The sequence below is a fragment of the Felis catus genome, chromosome F1 (genome assembly GCF_018350175.1).
Source record: "Felis catus isolate Fca126 chromosome F1, F.catus_Fca126_mat1.0, whole genome shotgun sequence".
Taxonomy (NCBI): domain Eukaryota; kingdom Metazoa; phylum Chordata; class Mammalia; order Carnivora; family Felidae; genus Felis; species Felis catus.
The window spans coordinates 47,513,361-47,529,985 of NC_058384.1; the positions used below are offsets into that span (position 1 = coordinate 47,513,361).

The 16,625-nt window shown below is 37.6% G+C and overlaps 1 long non-coding RNA gene across 15 annotated transcripts in view; it reads right to left on the minus strand.

Moving 5' to 3' along the window:
* The window catches only part of LOC109495729, a 369,888-nt gene that overhangs the window by 335,942 nt on the left and 17,321 nt on the right, over positions 1-16,625 (minus strand). For 9 of the 15 annotated variants that reach the window (XR_006592080.1, XR_006592077.1, XR_006592079.1 and 6 more), the window contains exon 3: positions 1,200-1,395. The exons of the other annotated variants lie outside the window; for them this stretch is intronic. This is a non-coding gene — a long non-coding RNA (uncharacterized LOC109495729). The remainder of the gene's footprint in view (positions 1-1,199; positions 1,396-16,625) is intronic. 15 annotated transcript variants of the gene reach the window in all.

Below are 16,625 nucleotides of genomic sequence, written 5' to 3' on the forward strand. Positions count from 1 at the left end.
TTTCAGTCTCTCTTTTCTATTGGACAGGCACTGAAGACTATAAAGACTTTAAAGACTGGTTTAGTGTCATCCCACACACACAGGAAAGTATACCTATTTTCTTCCTGACTTTTTACTTCTATGTATAGTCTAGTTTCCATTAGAATTTCTCCAATTTATGAATTGTTTAGAAATGTGGTTTGTTTAGTTTCCATATATGTGCCAACCTGAATTATGACATAAACTAAGCTGCTATACCATAACCTAAATATAAATAAGCTAAAAAAAAAAAAAAAAGTTGATTCTCCTTTCAGAGGTAGGTGGGTAAGCCAGCCTGTAGGGACTGCTCTGCTGGAGGAGTCTGTCCATTGTGCTATCCCAGCCCCTAGGGTGCTGCCGTCTTTTGCAAAGGAAAATTGCTTCACTGACCTCCATCTACATTCCAGCCCATGGACAGGGAAGAATTTTCTTAAACCCATTTCCTTTCTAAATCAGGTCCCCACAAAGTTGCACCAAGCACCTCAACCTGAAAGCAATCTCCAGACCCAGTTGCAAGGCAGGCAGAACCACCATGTTCCTGGCTCAGTGAGTTCCACTCACAGACTAAGAAGGGGGACTGGATACGGGGGAAATAATTAGCATTCTCTGCCATGGAAGTTTTTAGTTATCTTTATGTTAGCCATTTTAAATTAATTACATCGTGGTCAGAGACTGCGGTCTCTGTAGTCTCAATCATTTGAAATATACTGGTGGCACAAGGCCTCCTAAATGGTCATTTTATGTGTTTCCTGTGTGTTTGAGTATATGTATTCAATTGTTTTGTGCAGTGTTCCATATACATCTACCAGATCAATATTGTTAATTGCATTGTTCCAATATTTTATATCCTGATAGACCGTCTGCTTAACAATTACTGAAATGGTTTTATTAGAGTCTCCCACTATCATGGTCAAAATCATTTTCTTTGTGCTGTCAATTTTTGCTTTTCATATTTTAAAGCTATTAACTGTAGATACATTTAGAGTTAGATCTTCTATGAATTTTAATCCTTCATCAATATGAAATATGTTCCTGTATCTCTAATGATATTTTAAAGGCTGTATTGTTATATTTGAGTAACTACAGCAGCTTTAATTACTATCTTTCTCCATTCCTTTTACTTCAAACCTTTCTGTACCCCAACGTTTCAGCTTTGTCAACAAGAGCTCTACTGAAGTTACCTTCAAATCTAGCCCAACGTCAGGCCCGCCTGGGTGGTTCAGTCGGCTAAGTGTCTTGACTTCAGCTCAGGTCATGATCTCACAAGTTTGTAAGTTCGAGCCCCGCATTGGATTCTGTGCTGACAGGTCAGAGCCCGGAGCCTGCTTCGGATTCTGTGTCTCCCTCTCTCTGCTCTTCCCCTACTCATGCTCTTTCCTTCAAAAACAAACAAACATTTAAAAAAATGTTAAATCTAGTCCAACTTTTGTCCTTCAAATAAGGAATTATACATATGGTTATTACTAAAAATGGATTTCTAACATGCTTTTTATTCGATGTTCTTTTGCTGTGGGTTTCTTTTTTTTTTTGCATTTCCTGTCATCTTTTAGCTTGAGTTCTGCCTTTCAATTCATTTTTCTTTTAATTTTTTATTATGTTTCTGTTCTCTCAGAGTTGCCCTAAAATAATTCAGTAACCACAGGTAACTTTTACGAATTTAGACTCATTTTTTATCCATTTTCTTACATGGTATGCCAACCTTTAAATGTTTTAACTTTTAGCTCTGGTCTGCCTCTTTACCCAATAGGTTATTTCTGTCCATATTCTAATTCTAGTTTTTAATACTCACAAAATCAAGCATGTTTACCTTATACAGTCAGTGTTTGTTTATATTTACCATTTAGTTACAGATTTCTTTCCTAGGCATTCCTTTTTGTGTTCCTGATGCTTGCTTCTGCAGTAATTATGTTTCTTTCTGAAGTACAAGTGTTAGATATGCTAAAAATTGGTACAGACATCCAATTTTATTTCTTTAAAATATTTTGCCCTTGCTCCTGGAAAGTGGTTTGCTTACCGATTTATCTTTTTTTCCTCTTCCCTTTGAAGCTATTTTTGTACTCTGCAACAGCAAAGCCAAGCCAAGCCAAGCCCCTTATTTCTCCCTGTGGCTGCTCTGTAGTTTTTCTGCACAATGTCTAGTTTTACATATCTGCTTCCTTACCCATTTGTGAGTCTCAGAAAAGGTATCTTTCAGCAATTCTAGAAAAACGCCGTCATTAGTTTGTCTAATATTTTGTTGCTCCTGTTCTCATTTGTTCCTTCTGCATTTGTTAATACACTAACTTCTCTTTTGTAGAGGTTAGGTTTCCCATCGCTTTGTCTCTCTGCTGGCAATTCTATTTGTGATTAAATCTTTCAATTATGTCTAAACTTCTGTTTAAACTATCCAGTAAAATTTTCATTTCCATTATTGAAGTTTCTCTATAAACTCTACATGGCTATCTTTCCATCTGGTCATTTTTTGATAGCTTCTTATTCTTTGATCTTAAATCTATTTTGTTTCTTTAAACGTTAGACATTCACAGTTTATACTGCATGTATATGAATTCTATTATCTGCAAACTTTGTGGTTGTCATTCATAGTTTGTTGTTGGGGCTAATTGGTGACAGTTTGTATCTCCTTTGTACTTCCATAATTGATTACAAGTTCATCTTATTTGGAAAATCATCACTGAATATTCCTGAGGTTTGGGTTTGAAGTGCATTCCTCAAGAAATGTTTTGTTTTTCCTATACACATCAGAGCATAAGCAGTCCATTTCAAGAAAATTTTCCATGAGTATTCCCACATTTCTGCAGGGTCTGGGCTTTCTGATGCAACACTGGTACACTTTATTGAAGGATGACAGAATAGCAAACATGTCTTGCAAGCAACAGATACTGTATTGTTCCAGAAACATCTAGAGATTTATCTCCTCCAGAGCCATTTGCTTACATTTAAGAGTAAAGGTCCCCCTATCCCTCTAACCCCTCCCTCTCTCCCTACCTAGACAAGAATGGGCCCGATGTGCCAGCCATCCTACATAAGCTTCTAGTCTCCTGATTGAGGTTCTCCAGTGTTGCAGGGCAGTATCAGGCTATTATCATGTCCCCCTGTGGAAATCATGGCTTAGAAAACCAGTGCTAAGATGCTTTGTGAGTGATCTTTTTTCTGATCCAGAGTCTTTATGTTTCCTTTCAGAGTACCTATATAAAAAAATATCTGTGGCAGAATAATATATCAACTTCCAAGTAGTATAGAAACTAAGATGCTTCATTTCTAACTTATTACAGCCCAGCCCCACTTTAAGCTAAGCTTCCAGGTTCAGACTTTTTTGAGCAACAGAGTAAACTTTGACCCCATACTCTTGCAAGGGCTGGCTTTCAGTTAGGAATCTGCAGAAGTGACTTTTTTTTCATTCAGAACCAAAGCTGAGAGGGAAAAAAAAGTAATCCCTTTACTATTTCCCTCTGTGGGTCAGATATTTTTCATTCCTAGTTAACTGATGTCACCTTTTGTGGATTCCACCTGTATCTTGATGTACTCCTATCCTGTATGAACCTCCAGTTTTCTTCTTGTCATACATGTAATTTATGAACAATCCAGAATCAGCAGCTACCCCTGGAGCAGTATCTGCATTATCGCCAGCTTCTTCTCCCCTCTGGCTTTTTTCCTCCTCACACTTTATGGACTTTAAGAATTTGCCTTACATTTCTACCAATGTCGTATAAATAAAAACTTCATTCTACATTTTGCCTTTTGTCATTTTATACTGTCAGTTTTTTTAATTTTTTTTCCAACGTTTATTTATTTTTGGGACAGAGAGAGAGCATGAACGGGGGAGGGGCAGAGAGAGAGGGAGACACAGAATCAGAAACAGGCTCCAGGCTCTGAGCCATCAGCCCAGAGCCCGACGCGGGGCTCGAACTCACGGACCGCGAGATCGTGACCTGGCTGAAGTCGGACGTTTAACCGACTGCACCACCCAGGCGCCCCTATAATGTCAGTTTTTAATGCTTTTAATCGTAGGTTTTACACTTATTATAGCATTATCAGTGTCTTTCGGTTTGAAAATGCCCGGCACGCTTTCCCTATTTACTATTAAACTACCAATGGGGGTGGGGGAGTGGATTGTAAATAGCACAGTTTTGAGCTCTTACAACCATAGCTCACAGGAAAATTTGATCCATTCATGTATTCATGTATTGTCACAATTCATGTATTGTCACATGTGAAATGTTTTATGCTTCCATTTTAGGTTTATTTTTAGTATAATTTCATCTTTTTCCTTCCCTTCATTTTTTTTCTGGTTTGATCAGACTGCTGATAATTCTAGCCTTTTCCTTTTCAGTAGAAATCTTGACTTTAATTTGGTGACTATTTACTCTGCATCCATCAAATACATGGAAGTCCATAATTACTTGAAACAAAACATCAACTCTTTCCTCCATTATGCAGTGTATACATTGTGCCCACACAAGGTCCATTTTTCCCATCCTCCCTTCCCTACTTTAATAAAATGACTCCTTTCTTTCCCTCATTTTCTCCTACGTGCTTTGAAATTCTTTATTTCCTGCCCTCACTGCCACACACTAGGTTTTTGCAGAGGTAGTTTGTGCTTATTAAAATTTCCACTAGAATGCCTCTTTAGTCTCAGTAATTTTTTAAGCAATTATGGTTTTCGTCATCCATTTACATTTAACTTACAAACAAAACTACATGCATGTGCACACACATGAGCAGACACCTAACATGCACTGCTGACTTTCATCATCTTTTTCTTCAACTTGAGGTCTATGGATACATTTGATTCAACTCTTATTTGCCTCAGACACAATACATGGGTGATTATGGTGGTAGCCATTAACGCTTTTTCAAAAATATTCAGATTTTCTTCCTCCCAGACACATCATAGAATTACTCTTCCCTGTTCCCTCAGAAGTGACTCATGGCCACATGACTGGCTTTGACCAATAAGATGTAACAGGAAGTAATAGGTTTCTTTCAGGATCACTCCTTTCCTATTACTACAGTGATCATGAAAGCATGCATTAAAACAGATCCTCCATTAGCCTGAGTCCCTGTGCAGAGCCTAATACTAACCCATGCAAGATGTATAGCAAGAATATGAAATAAGCTTTTGTGTTAAGCCTGGGAGATCTGGAGATTGGTAGCACAGTTTAGACAAGACAGTCCTGATTGACACAAACACTCTGACACCTCCCACAGTTACCCACAGCTTTCTTTTTCCTTAACAGGTGAAGGATTCCTTAGCTGAGTCTAAACTTGTTGATAAAGCCCCCTACTTTGTCATTTGTAAACCTTATTCTATGCTTTTCTGACTTCCGGTATTACATATGAGAAGTTATATCTCAGTCTGGTTCTAAGATATCTGTTCTGTCTGTGAAAGTTTTAGTCCCTTATTTAATTATTGCCTCTTTTATTTTTATCCCCTAGAACTGCTAATCCAGGTTACAACTCCTCATGGAAAAGCTCACTTTATTTTTCCTCTGGGCTTTGATGTGTTTCCTGAAATTTACCTTCCAGTTTATTAGAGGTGTAACTAAATGATATAGATGGAAAAATTATGGCTTTAGATCCAAAAAGTGTTTGTCCCCACTGTATTTGAATCTGAAGTGTTTAATTCAAGTTTTAATCATATCCTTCAACAACTATGAACACCAACCACGTGACTGTTCTACTTATGTCTCTGGCTTCTGAGTCTCCCTTAGATAATTATTTCTCCAGCGGCTCACTGACAAGTTTGTTTTGTTTTGTTTTTTTAAGTATCCTAGAAAACAGAAAACCTGCAAGCGGAAGAGGGTGAAAGAATCCCCCGTTGGACCTGAGGTATAAAAGCAGGCTCAGTCCTCTGCTAAAAGTCTTTCATGCTCTTTGGTCTCCTACACTCCAGTCTCAAGAGGCAAGAAAGACAGCCCATCCCATAATCCTTCCTGACCTCTTAAGATCAGGGAAACCATGAAATTCCAAGCTCCCCATATGCAATAGCTTTACAACTCCAAGCATAAGTTTGGTCCATTGGAAAGAATTCTGCACAAGTACTCTGAGAGTCCAAGTCATAACTAAACCCAGCTACCCACAGGTTACAGCAACCATCAAGATCAAGATAGGTATGAAGTTTATAGTTGGAAGATAAGAGCATCAGAACCAGATGATCCTTTTCCCAGCATGTTCTCTTTCCTCCTGGTCATTCAAGTCTCAGATCAGAAGTCATTGCCTTTAAAGAAGCGCTCCCTAAAAGCAGCTACCCACAATTCTCAAGTACTTTATAATTACCCTGATTTATCTCCTTCAGAGTACTTAATACTCAATTTTTCTAATTTCCCTGTCAATAGGTCTGTTTCCTACTAGGATTTATATACCATGAAACAGTGAACTTGTCTGCCTCAATGTCTCAAACTATATAGTGCTTTAAAAATATTAAGTGATGGGGTGCCTGGGTGGCTCAGTTGGTTAAGAGTCCGACTTCAGCTCAGGTAATGATCTCACAGTTTGGGAGTTAGAGTCCTGCAACAGGCTCTGTGCTGATAGCTCAGCAGAGTTTTGTTTTTTTTTTTTTTTTTAACTAGAATCTTATACTCTTTCCCTTAGAGTATAAGCTTAGATATTTCAAGAATTCTCATGTTAACACCTCTATTTCAAATGCCCAATTTAGATTCAATCATATGTTTAGCCAGAGTCCTCGTTCACAATGCTTTCCTCTCTTCCTCTATCTTGAAAGTTCTTCTGAATCATCATTTGATTAAATTACAACCCCATGTATTTTCTTTAGGATTCATGGTACTTCTAAATCCCTGTATGTGCAAAAAGGTCACATTCATTTACCCTTTAGATCCGTGCTACCTTAGGAGTATGTAAGATTCTTGAATTCCAGGCCTCCTTTCAACAGTCTGTAGGTGGTTTTTTTTTTTCCCCACGTTGTAGATAAGAAAGCAAAGCCCAATGCTAGAACAATTGTATTTCCTCTGTAAGTCATAGGTTTTTCTCTTTAAAAAAATAACCTGTCTCTCTTTAGCCTAGAAATTCAGGAATTTCACTTAAAACTGACTCTTGTTAAACATGAAAGCACAGTTATGAAAAATAAATATACTGTTACACTGCACTAATTTTAAGGGGTCAGCATCTAAGGACATCAAACAGTGCCCTATGGAAAAACAAACCCTGGGTAAGCCAAAAGACTAGGTAAGGCAAGTTTGGTTAAAGTGCTCTCTTTCTCAGTTACTCGAATTCACTGAGATAGTGAGGGTGGGAATCAGCACTATCTTCAGAAAATTACCATTAGCTGAAATTCACCAAGTAGTAATGCAGGTCAGAAGGAACAATTCAACTGTAATTCATCTTACATCTGAACTGTAGTTCAGAATTAGCTGCACCAGCTCCAGAAAAATATATTTGGTTCAGTGCACAAAACTAGCTCAGAAATAAATAAAATTTAAACGGTAGTAAGGAGAGAATACAAAAAATAGTAAAATCATTACACAAATTATCTAAAGCCTTTTCCTGATTATTGCCTTCAGTTGTGATTGCCTCAAAACCTGAACAACATGACAACTGAAACTTTTTTTTAACCAGCAGTAAAAAACTAGGAGTATTGTGTTCAGCATTGTGAAATACTAGGAATAGAGCTACTTGAGAAATAAACCTAAAAACAAAGTATAAATAAATAGAAAATACAGACAACTTATTTCTTCCATTAAGGGTTCTCACTCAGTGAGCTTAAATCCTAACTTATGCCTTTGAAAACCAAAATTTTTATGTAATTGTTTATATTCAACGTGGAACAAGATTAAAAGTCATTAATCATAGTGTTTTAAAGAGCTATACATAGGTGCTACAGCAATGATTTTTTTCTTCAAAATACTTCAATATACAGTAAGTTGAAAATGTAGTGACTATCCCCCACGATTATGAAGCATAAGCTAGAACCTCGAATTTACTCCAAATTTCACTGATATATACACATTTTAACATGTCTTCTAATCACCTAAATTCCCAGAGAAATTCCCTTAGAGTTCACCAAGATCATCTGAGTATATTCATTTCTATTGTCTCCATGTTCCTAATTTAGGTCACTAAACTCTGTGCAATCTAATACCACCGCACATCTGGCTTTTGCCATTTGTATTAAAAAAATGGGAACATTTGCACTCTAAGTATTAATAGGTTTCATCTTCCATTTCTCAAATATTTTAGTGGCCTGTCTTGACATTCTTATAATGCATTTAAAAAAAAAAAAAAAAACATTATCTGTGACTCAACCACAGTGACCTTATTAAAAACCATTACCAAACTGATACTATTATGGGAAAAAAGAAAAACAAACGTTTGAAACCTAACTCTCAGTAGTGTTATGCTTGGCTTTAAGAGAAGTTAAATATGAAAAGAAACCAAGTTCTCCTTACTAATGGAGATGATTCAAGGTGGGATTACCTGATTTATTTGCTGCCCCTCATCCCCATCCCTGCCTCACATCTCCTTAGATGATTTCCAAGGTTTCTTCCCCCCCCCCCCGACAGATTTAGACATAGAAGAGTCCTATATAAATTAGCAGAGAACACACACAATGAAAAAGAAAAGCTTCGAGGTACAACAGCAGGTGCAATTCAGGTCCCTACTGCAGACTCTTTTGCATTTAAAAGATAAAAAAGAAACCAGAAGCTTTTAAAAACTACCCTCCAAATAACCATGATACATGTGAATAAACAGGGTCAGTCTCAATAATCATTTACTCAAGTGCAATGTGGCTGCCAAATTCTTCCGTCCCAGGAAATATTTTGCGAGTAGCAGATAATGAATTGTTGAGAAAAACAGTCTCTAACGAGCCCATGATATAAGTCATTAGTTTTTAGGTTCTCACTCTTCCTAGATAGAGGCTCACTGAGAAATTCTGACTTTATAAATTCCAGGCTCCAGAGGGCCAGGGAGGAAGATCTCAAATGAATCGTGGGTATCCTGCCTTAAGGGCAAGTGGGGGGTGGGGGTGGGAATGATTTTTTAAAGTAATTATAAAAGTCTCCCTAAATTTCTATTTCCAGCATTCTGACAGACTACATACCCTGAAAAACCCACCTAATTGCAACAGCTAAAAGGCTGGATAAAATATTTAAAACACATTTTGCAAAAAGCATTGCTGAGTGGGCAGAAAGGGGTACAAATCCTCAGTTACCAAAAATAAAATGTAACTAGGAAGTGAGTATCAAAGCCACTTTCTACCATAAAGTTTCTGCTAAGCTCTGGACCCTACAACTTCCTGCTGATGGCTGCACAGGACACCACAAGGGAAATCCAAGCCTGTGGCTCACCCAGAGTGAGGAACTTTAAAGACTATCTGGAAAAGTTGAATACCAAAAGGTCACTCATCCCTCATTGCAAGGTCACAAAAATTAATGACAAGAGGTATAACTTGTTTTCTATTACTGCTGTAACAAGATACCAACACACTTAGTTGCTTATGAGACAAGTTGATTTTAAAAGTGTGGAGGTCTCAAATGTAAAGTCAAGGTGTTGCCACGGCTGAGTTCCTTCTGAAGGTTTCAAGGGAGAAGAACAAGCTTCCTTATCTTTTCCAACTTCTAGACACTTACCATATTTCTTGGCTTCTGGTCCCTTTCTCACATCACCCCAATCTCTTATTTCTAGCACCATTCTAGCTTTCTAGCTCTGATTCCTCCTGTGTCTCTCGTATAGATAGCTTTGTGTTTACATCAGACCCATCTTAATAATCTAGGATAATCTTTTCATCTCAATATCCTTTTTAAATTTTTTGTTAATGGTTATTCATTTTTGAGACAGAGCACAAGCAGGGGAGGGGCAGAGAGAGAGGGAGACACAGAATCCAAAACAGGCTCCAGGCTCTGAACTGTCAGCACAGAGCCCAATGCGGGGCTCGAACCCATAAACTGGGAGATGATGAGCTGAGCCAAAGTAAGACACTTAACCGACTGCGCTACTCAGGCGCCCCTCATCTCAATATCTTTAACAGGCTTACATCTGCTAATTCCCTTCTGCCACATAAGGTATCATTCATAGGTCTCAGGGATGAGGACAAGGACATTTTGGAGTATATGTTATTATCCAGTCTACTACAAGGCATTCAAAATAAAATCTGCAGTTTCATCGAGAAAAAGCCTCCTTTGAGTTTTATTGGTGTTCACAATGGTCTGCAACTTGAATTCACTGTATCTGTGTAGCCCAAAATACGGGAGCTTAGTTGAAAGTGGTCCTAAGTATGTAGCGGCTACAGCTGACTGGCGGTAGCAAATGCACATCCTCTCTGGAGCACTGGACATCACCTCATGGCTCTAACCATTACTCTAGCAAACATCTGAGAAAAACAAGCAGCTTACAGACCAAAGTCAAAAAATGAAGTGGGGTACCTGGGTGGCTCAGTCAGTTAAACGTCCAACTCTGGCTCAGGTCATGATCTCACGGTTTGTGAGCTCAAGCCCCACAACCAGCTCTGTGCTGACAGCCTGCTTCACGTTCTGGGCCTCCCTCTCGCTCTCTGCCCCTCCCCTGCTCGCACTCCATCACTCTCTTTCAAAAACAAACATTAAAATCAAAGTCTACAAGACACAACTTTCACCAACATCAGTTCAGAAAAAAAATCTGATTATAAAATCATATGTAATATGTTATGTACAAAAGAGTCCTGTAGATATGAAAAAGGATTAAGAGGCCATAAAGTATATCCAAGCAAATTTTTAAAGAACAAAAATAGGAACTCTAGATGTAATTTAGAACTCAGTGGATGTATCAAAAAGATTAAACACGATGAAGAGAAAACAGTAAACTAGAAAAACAAAATCTGAAGAGATTATACAAAAAGTAACTCAAAGATAATACAAAAGTGATTAAGAGGCAGATGAATAATTTCACTTAACCAGAGTTTAAGAAAGTAAATACATGGAAAAGAGTCAATATATGAAGATGTTGCCTCAGTTTTCTAAGACTCTTAATACAAATGCTCATATTAACAATAAGTGCCAGAAGAGTTAAAAAGATCAGTTTCTAGATACACAACAGTAAAACTGAAGAGCACTACAGAAAAAAGATCTTAAAAGTGGTTGGCAAGAAAAAAAAAAAATCTTCCAAGTAAAGGAATAGGATTCCAGACCAAACATTTAAAGTGTAAGAAAAAGTAAGCCGATGAAGTCAGAAATATGGGAGGCTAGAGAAACCACTACTGGCTATATAGATATTACTATCGCTAGTGTTTTAATCCAGGGACAGTGGGCCAAGATACAAGTACAATATTGTGGGAAATAAGTGTCATGTTGGTAGAGGGTGATCTGAGAGTCCTGGATTCAAAAATGGTAACTTAGACTAAATATGCATGCTAAGATAATTAAGAAAGCCCCTTTAAGATAGACACAAAATCGAAGTTCCTTAAAGTTCACAGCAAGAACATGGAATGAGATTAAGGAGACTAATTCAATTGGGCAAAAATAAAGAAAAAAGCAGAGAGGAGAAAGATGCAGAAACCACATAAGGTGGTATAAAATGAAATCCTCTAGTTGAAGGACAAAGATTATCATTGCATTAAAAATGGAATCCAGCTATAAATGATAATGCAACTATTTAATAATAATTGGTGTGGTATAGGCACTGACTAGTAGAAATGCATTTGCCAACAAACCAGAACTTTGGTCATGTCCAGTGTGCCCATATGGGATCACACCAAGTAGCGGCCCTGAGTCCAATCATATGCTTTATTCATGTATCATCTCTAAAACAGACACGTAAAATGTTAAAAATCTAAGAATGAAGGATGTACTAGATAAATACCAAAAGGAAGTTGATAAATGATATTAACAAAATAGACAAAGACAAAAACAAAACAAAGCATTACCAGAGCTAGATAGTCCCTGTATGATCTATCTAATCACACAAAGCACACAAGTGTGTTAGCACTGTTGCCTTTTCACTTCTTGCTGTTCACTGCGGCGATTTAGCCTGTGCAGGTCTCACAGCTGTTGGTAGTTGAGCCACACATGCTGAGGGTTGGAAAGAATTCACTGATGTACCCACAGGTTTTTCATTGGCTACTCTAATTGCTTTGGTCTATAAGCAGAGTTTGGGGAAAGTTATACAACTAAGGGGTCATATTCATGTTGCACTCATTTTGAAGTTGTTTCCTACTTCACTGTCACATCTTTTCCAGTATTCATAGCATTTTATTTGCCTTTCACCAAGTGCGCCACCCTGGAAAGACAGACACCAATCTACATGAGCTGCCTGAAAGTCACTGGTCCTACTGAATCAGGTAGCTTTACTCTCCACAGTTCAACTGCTTGCCAAATAAAGAAGAAGGAAGACACATTATACTCTGCTCTTCATTAGGTAGTTAAGAATGAATTGAAATCTGAGAACTGGAAGGGAAAGAACAATTTACTCTGCTTACAGTTTCAATAAAGAGGAAAAATGCTTTGTGTGGATGCCAGCAATTATCCTGTATATTTTATTGTAATGTAAGCAGCCAAGCCTGGGTAGTTAACGCAATAAAGGGAAATGAATAAATCCCTGTCCTGTTATTATCTTTCAGATCCTGTGGATCTGTAAATGTTGTATGGGAGAAAAGAAATGTTAGTCAAATAACTTGAGGAAATGTTAATGAAGAAGTTCTGGGAAGCTCTGGAAGCATTTAATTCTTCCACTGATGGCTACGTCAGTCACACATTACCCAATTAACAGGAAGCTCAATGTGTTTTTCACATGTAACAAAGTGGAAAATTTTATTAACTTTTAGAATTATGCTGATTTACAAAAAACTTTTTTTTTAAGTTTTTTTTCAACGTTTATTTATTTTTGGGACAGAGAGAGACAGAGCGTGAACAGGGGAGGGGCAGAGAGAGAGGGAGACACAGAATCGGAAACAGGCTCCAGGCTCTGAGCCATCAGCCCAGAGCCTGACGCGGGGTTCGAACTCACGGACCGCGAGATCGTGACCTGGCTGAAGTCGGACGCTCAACCGACTGCGCCACTCAGGCGCCCCACAAAAAACTTTTAAGATTATTATTTGCAAACAAGTATTCTTTCACTTCATGAGGACAGGCATTAGAAAAAACCAGGGAAGGTAAAAATTAATCTATAGTGAAAGCAAGTAGATCAGTGCTTATCTGGGAATGAGGGCAGAACAGAGAGGGACCAAAGGAAGGAGTATAGAAAGGCACAAGGAAACCAAAGGGTGAGGATTAAGTTCATTTTCTTGCTTGTGATGGTTTCATGGATGTACCTAGGTCAAACTTTTCAAATTGTACACTTTAGATGTGTGCAGTTTATATGTCAATTATATCTCAATATTTTTTTTAAAAAGGAATGATAGGAATATACCACCTTGTAACCCCTAATAAATTATCAGACAGTCCCCATCAACAGAAGGCTGTCAGCACCTGGAATTACTCCATTTCGGCATCACTAAAAACAGACCAACCAAGACATTGTAGCCTCTTTGTGAAACACTCCGTAACATGTTTGAATATTCTTGGCCACCAAATGAACATAGGTATAATCAAGTCCCTAGTCTACAGCTAACTTACACTTGTAACAAACAGGAAAAAGTTAAACAAGGAAGTAGAGACAAATCCAGACTGTGGAACATTCTGCAAGACAATGGACCCATTTTCTATACAAATCAATCTCATGAAAGGGGGGTCTAAAAGGGTCTACTCTAGATCAATAAGAAGACTTCTGGGATTTAACTAAATGAAACTCATGGAATTTGAGTGAAGCCATTATTTCCCTCACCTTTGGGACCACTGTAACAATTTGGTTATGGACTGGGTATTCAGCATTACCAAGGAGTTATTGCTAGCTTTGTTAGGTATACTAGAATATCCTCATGGTAGGTAATTAAATGTCCTTAGATTCATTTTTAAAGACCTAGGAGTGAATAACATGTCTGGAATTTTCCTTAACATACTTCAAATATTTTAAAAAAAAAGTACATAAAATGTAAAATCTTGACCAGATAAATCTGGTTGATGAGTAGGTGTTGTTCTTTAAAGTGACTTTTATGCCTACTTGAAATGTTCAAAAAAATTTAATGAAACTAATTTCTTCATGAAACTGACCAAGTTTAATTATTATAAAGTTACCTGAATTCTTATAAAATCTAAGTATCTTCAGCCATCTACATTGTTTTATTAAAATCATGACTGACTTACAAGAATACTTGAACTGTTACCATACCCAACTGATTTGCTTGGGAATATTTACAGCGTGATCAGAGGGATCAATACAGACTATTAAGCTCAACCATCATTGTCCATAATGAGCACGGCAGCCAAGTGTTCAACAAATGCATCCTCAACATATATCAATACCTCACTCCACTTTAACTCTTACTGCATCTTAACTCTAGTCACCATACTAGTCACTTCACATATACTATTTCTAATCCATCCCAAAAGTATTAAGAGGTTGCTATTATTGCCTCCATTTTACAGAACAGAAAACTGAAGTTTGTTAGGTAACTTGCCCAAGGGCACAGTTCCCAAGTCTTTCTGAATCCTAAGACAGAATCATTCTACTATCCACACAGTAAGAACTCTACTAAACATGATTTCCTACAAACGTACATGTATGGATTACATAGCTTCTATTAGGATTCTTGTCAAAGAAAAACAAACATGACCAATATGCAGAAAGTTGCAAAGAGTTCAGTGTATTTTGATCCATTCAAATTTGTCCAAATGCACGATGTAGTTTGCGCAAAGCGTCCTAGTCTCCTGTCCTGCCTGAATTCCAGTTACAGCTCTGCCACTCACAACCTAAGTGGCCTTTGGCAACTTAACTCCTCTGAGTCTGTTTTGACATGACTGAAATCTGAATGGTAATATCAAATGGTTGTTGCAACTATGATGGTAAATGGTGAAACACGAAAAGCTGATTTAGTGCCTGGGACATTGCTGGGTTGTAAATATGAGCACCATTATTTTACTCACCTTTTGTGATTTGTGCATAAGAGAACAAATCCAATAACAACTACTCTTTGAATGCTAACCCTGACTGCCATCAGCAAAAGAACCATCTGTTGCTCAAGTTATTGCTTTTCTTGGCCCAAGGCATGGTTGTCCCGAATCTTTCCATCTAAAATTCTGTTTTAACTTAAACATTATCTGTAAGTCAGGGTTGCACTGCTCTACTCAAGAGTGGCTGGCAATGGGCAGCAGCATTTACCTTCAACACAATGTCACTTAAAAAGATGCTTTAGGGTAAATTGCTCCATCTGCAAGGTTTGGTCCTGCCCTGTTCCCTTCCCCAGTTAGCAAAAACTTTGGCTAAGCCAGAAACTCTGCAGCACACAGACTACATTCACCAAGAGTCGAGACAGTGAGTCCCAATAGGAAAAGGAAATAAACTGACAACATTTGGACGAAGACCTTTTTTTAATTAAGAGCTTTTTATTATGCTACAGCCTGGGTAACACTGAGTCCGGTATCTAAGATTTTAACCTAATATGCACCCTTCCAAAGACCCCTATATGGTTTTTGAGTTAATATTCAGATCAATATTCATCCACAGGAATAACACCCTGAGGAGAAAACCCTCTACCCATCAGATCCAGAAAGAAAATTAAAATATCTTTAAAGAAAAATGTCTGCACATTATTTACTAGTAACCCCACTATGAGGCTCAATTTGGCCCAAGAGCTAAAAATTACTTTAAAATATATGTAGGGCATCTACGGCATCTCTGAAGAAGTACCTATGTTCCAAGATGGCAAATTTCTTTTCATTTCATCAAATCACAAAAAACTGACAAAAATCAAGGCATCTGAAACCCAAAATGTCACCTTCTCTACTTCTGAAATTCCCAGTTCTTACAGTCATGTTTGGAATGGTGGACAGAAGGAGGTAAAAGGCAACTTACAGACTCCCCTTCACTCTCAATAAAGGATTCTCCATTTTCATAGCTCCAGTAAGCTGGCCATCCAAGGAGAATTAAGGAGAATTAAGACTTCTATAGGCATCAAGTAAGTCCTACAAGTTCTTTAATGGGTGCTCAAGAGACTTGAATATGTTATATAGGTCTAACAGCTGCCAATATTTATATTTGAAGTCATCACCCACCAGGGATTAAGACCATAAGAAAACTTTAATTGCAGATAATAAGATAAAAGTTTACATGGTATATAGCTGACACCCCCATTGGAGTCCTGCAGAGTTTTACAGACCTGTAAAATAAACAATCACATGAACCTCTGTTATATATAGTAGAGAGCAATATCAAGACAACAGTGTAGAAATTATACTATGAAATGTATTATAGTTCACAAAACTTTATATCCTATCAGATGGATAAAAGTAACTCCTTAAAACTAAGTATTGATTCACTCACCACAAGAGTGGTTGTCAATTTCTATGTATATAAAAGTTATAATGGGTAAAGATTTTGAATCTAGGAAGCCAGCCTCAGAGGCTCTGATTTAGCAGGACTTGGAAAGGACACTAGGAATCTGAATTTTTAATAAGCATTCCAAGTAATTAAAATGCACACGGTCTGAGAACTGTACTTTGAGTAACACTTCAATAAAGGAGAAAAGAAAAACCATGAACTTGATGCTCAGTGTAACTAGAGCACAGAAAAACCCAAAATTTTAAATC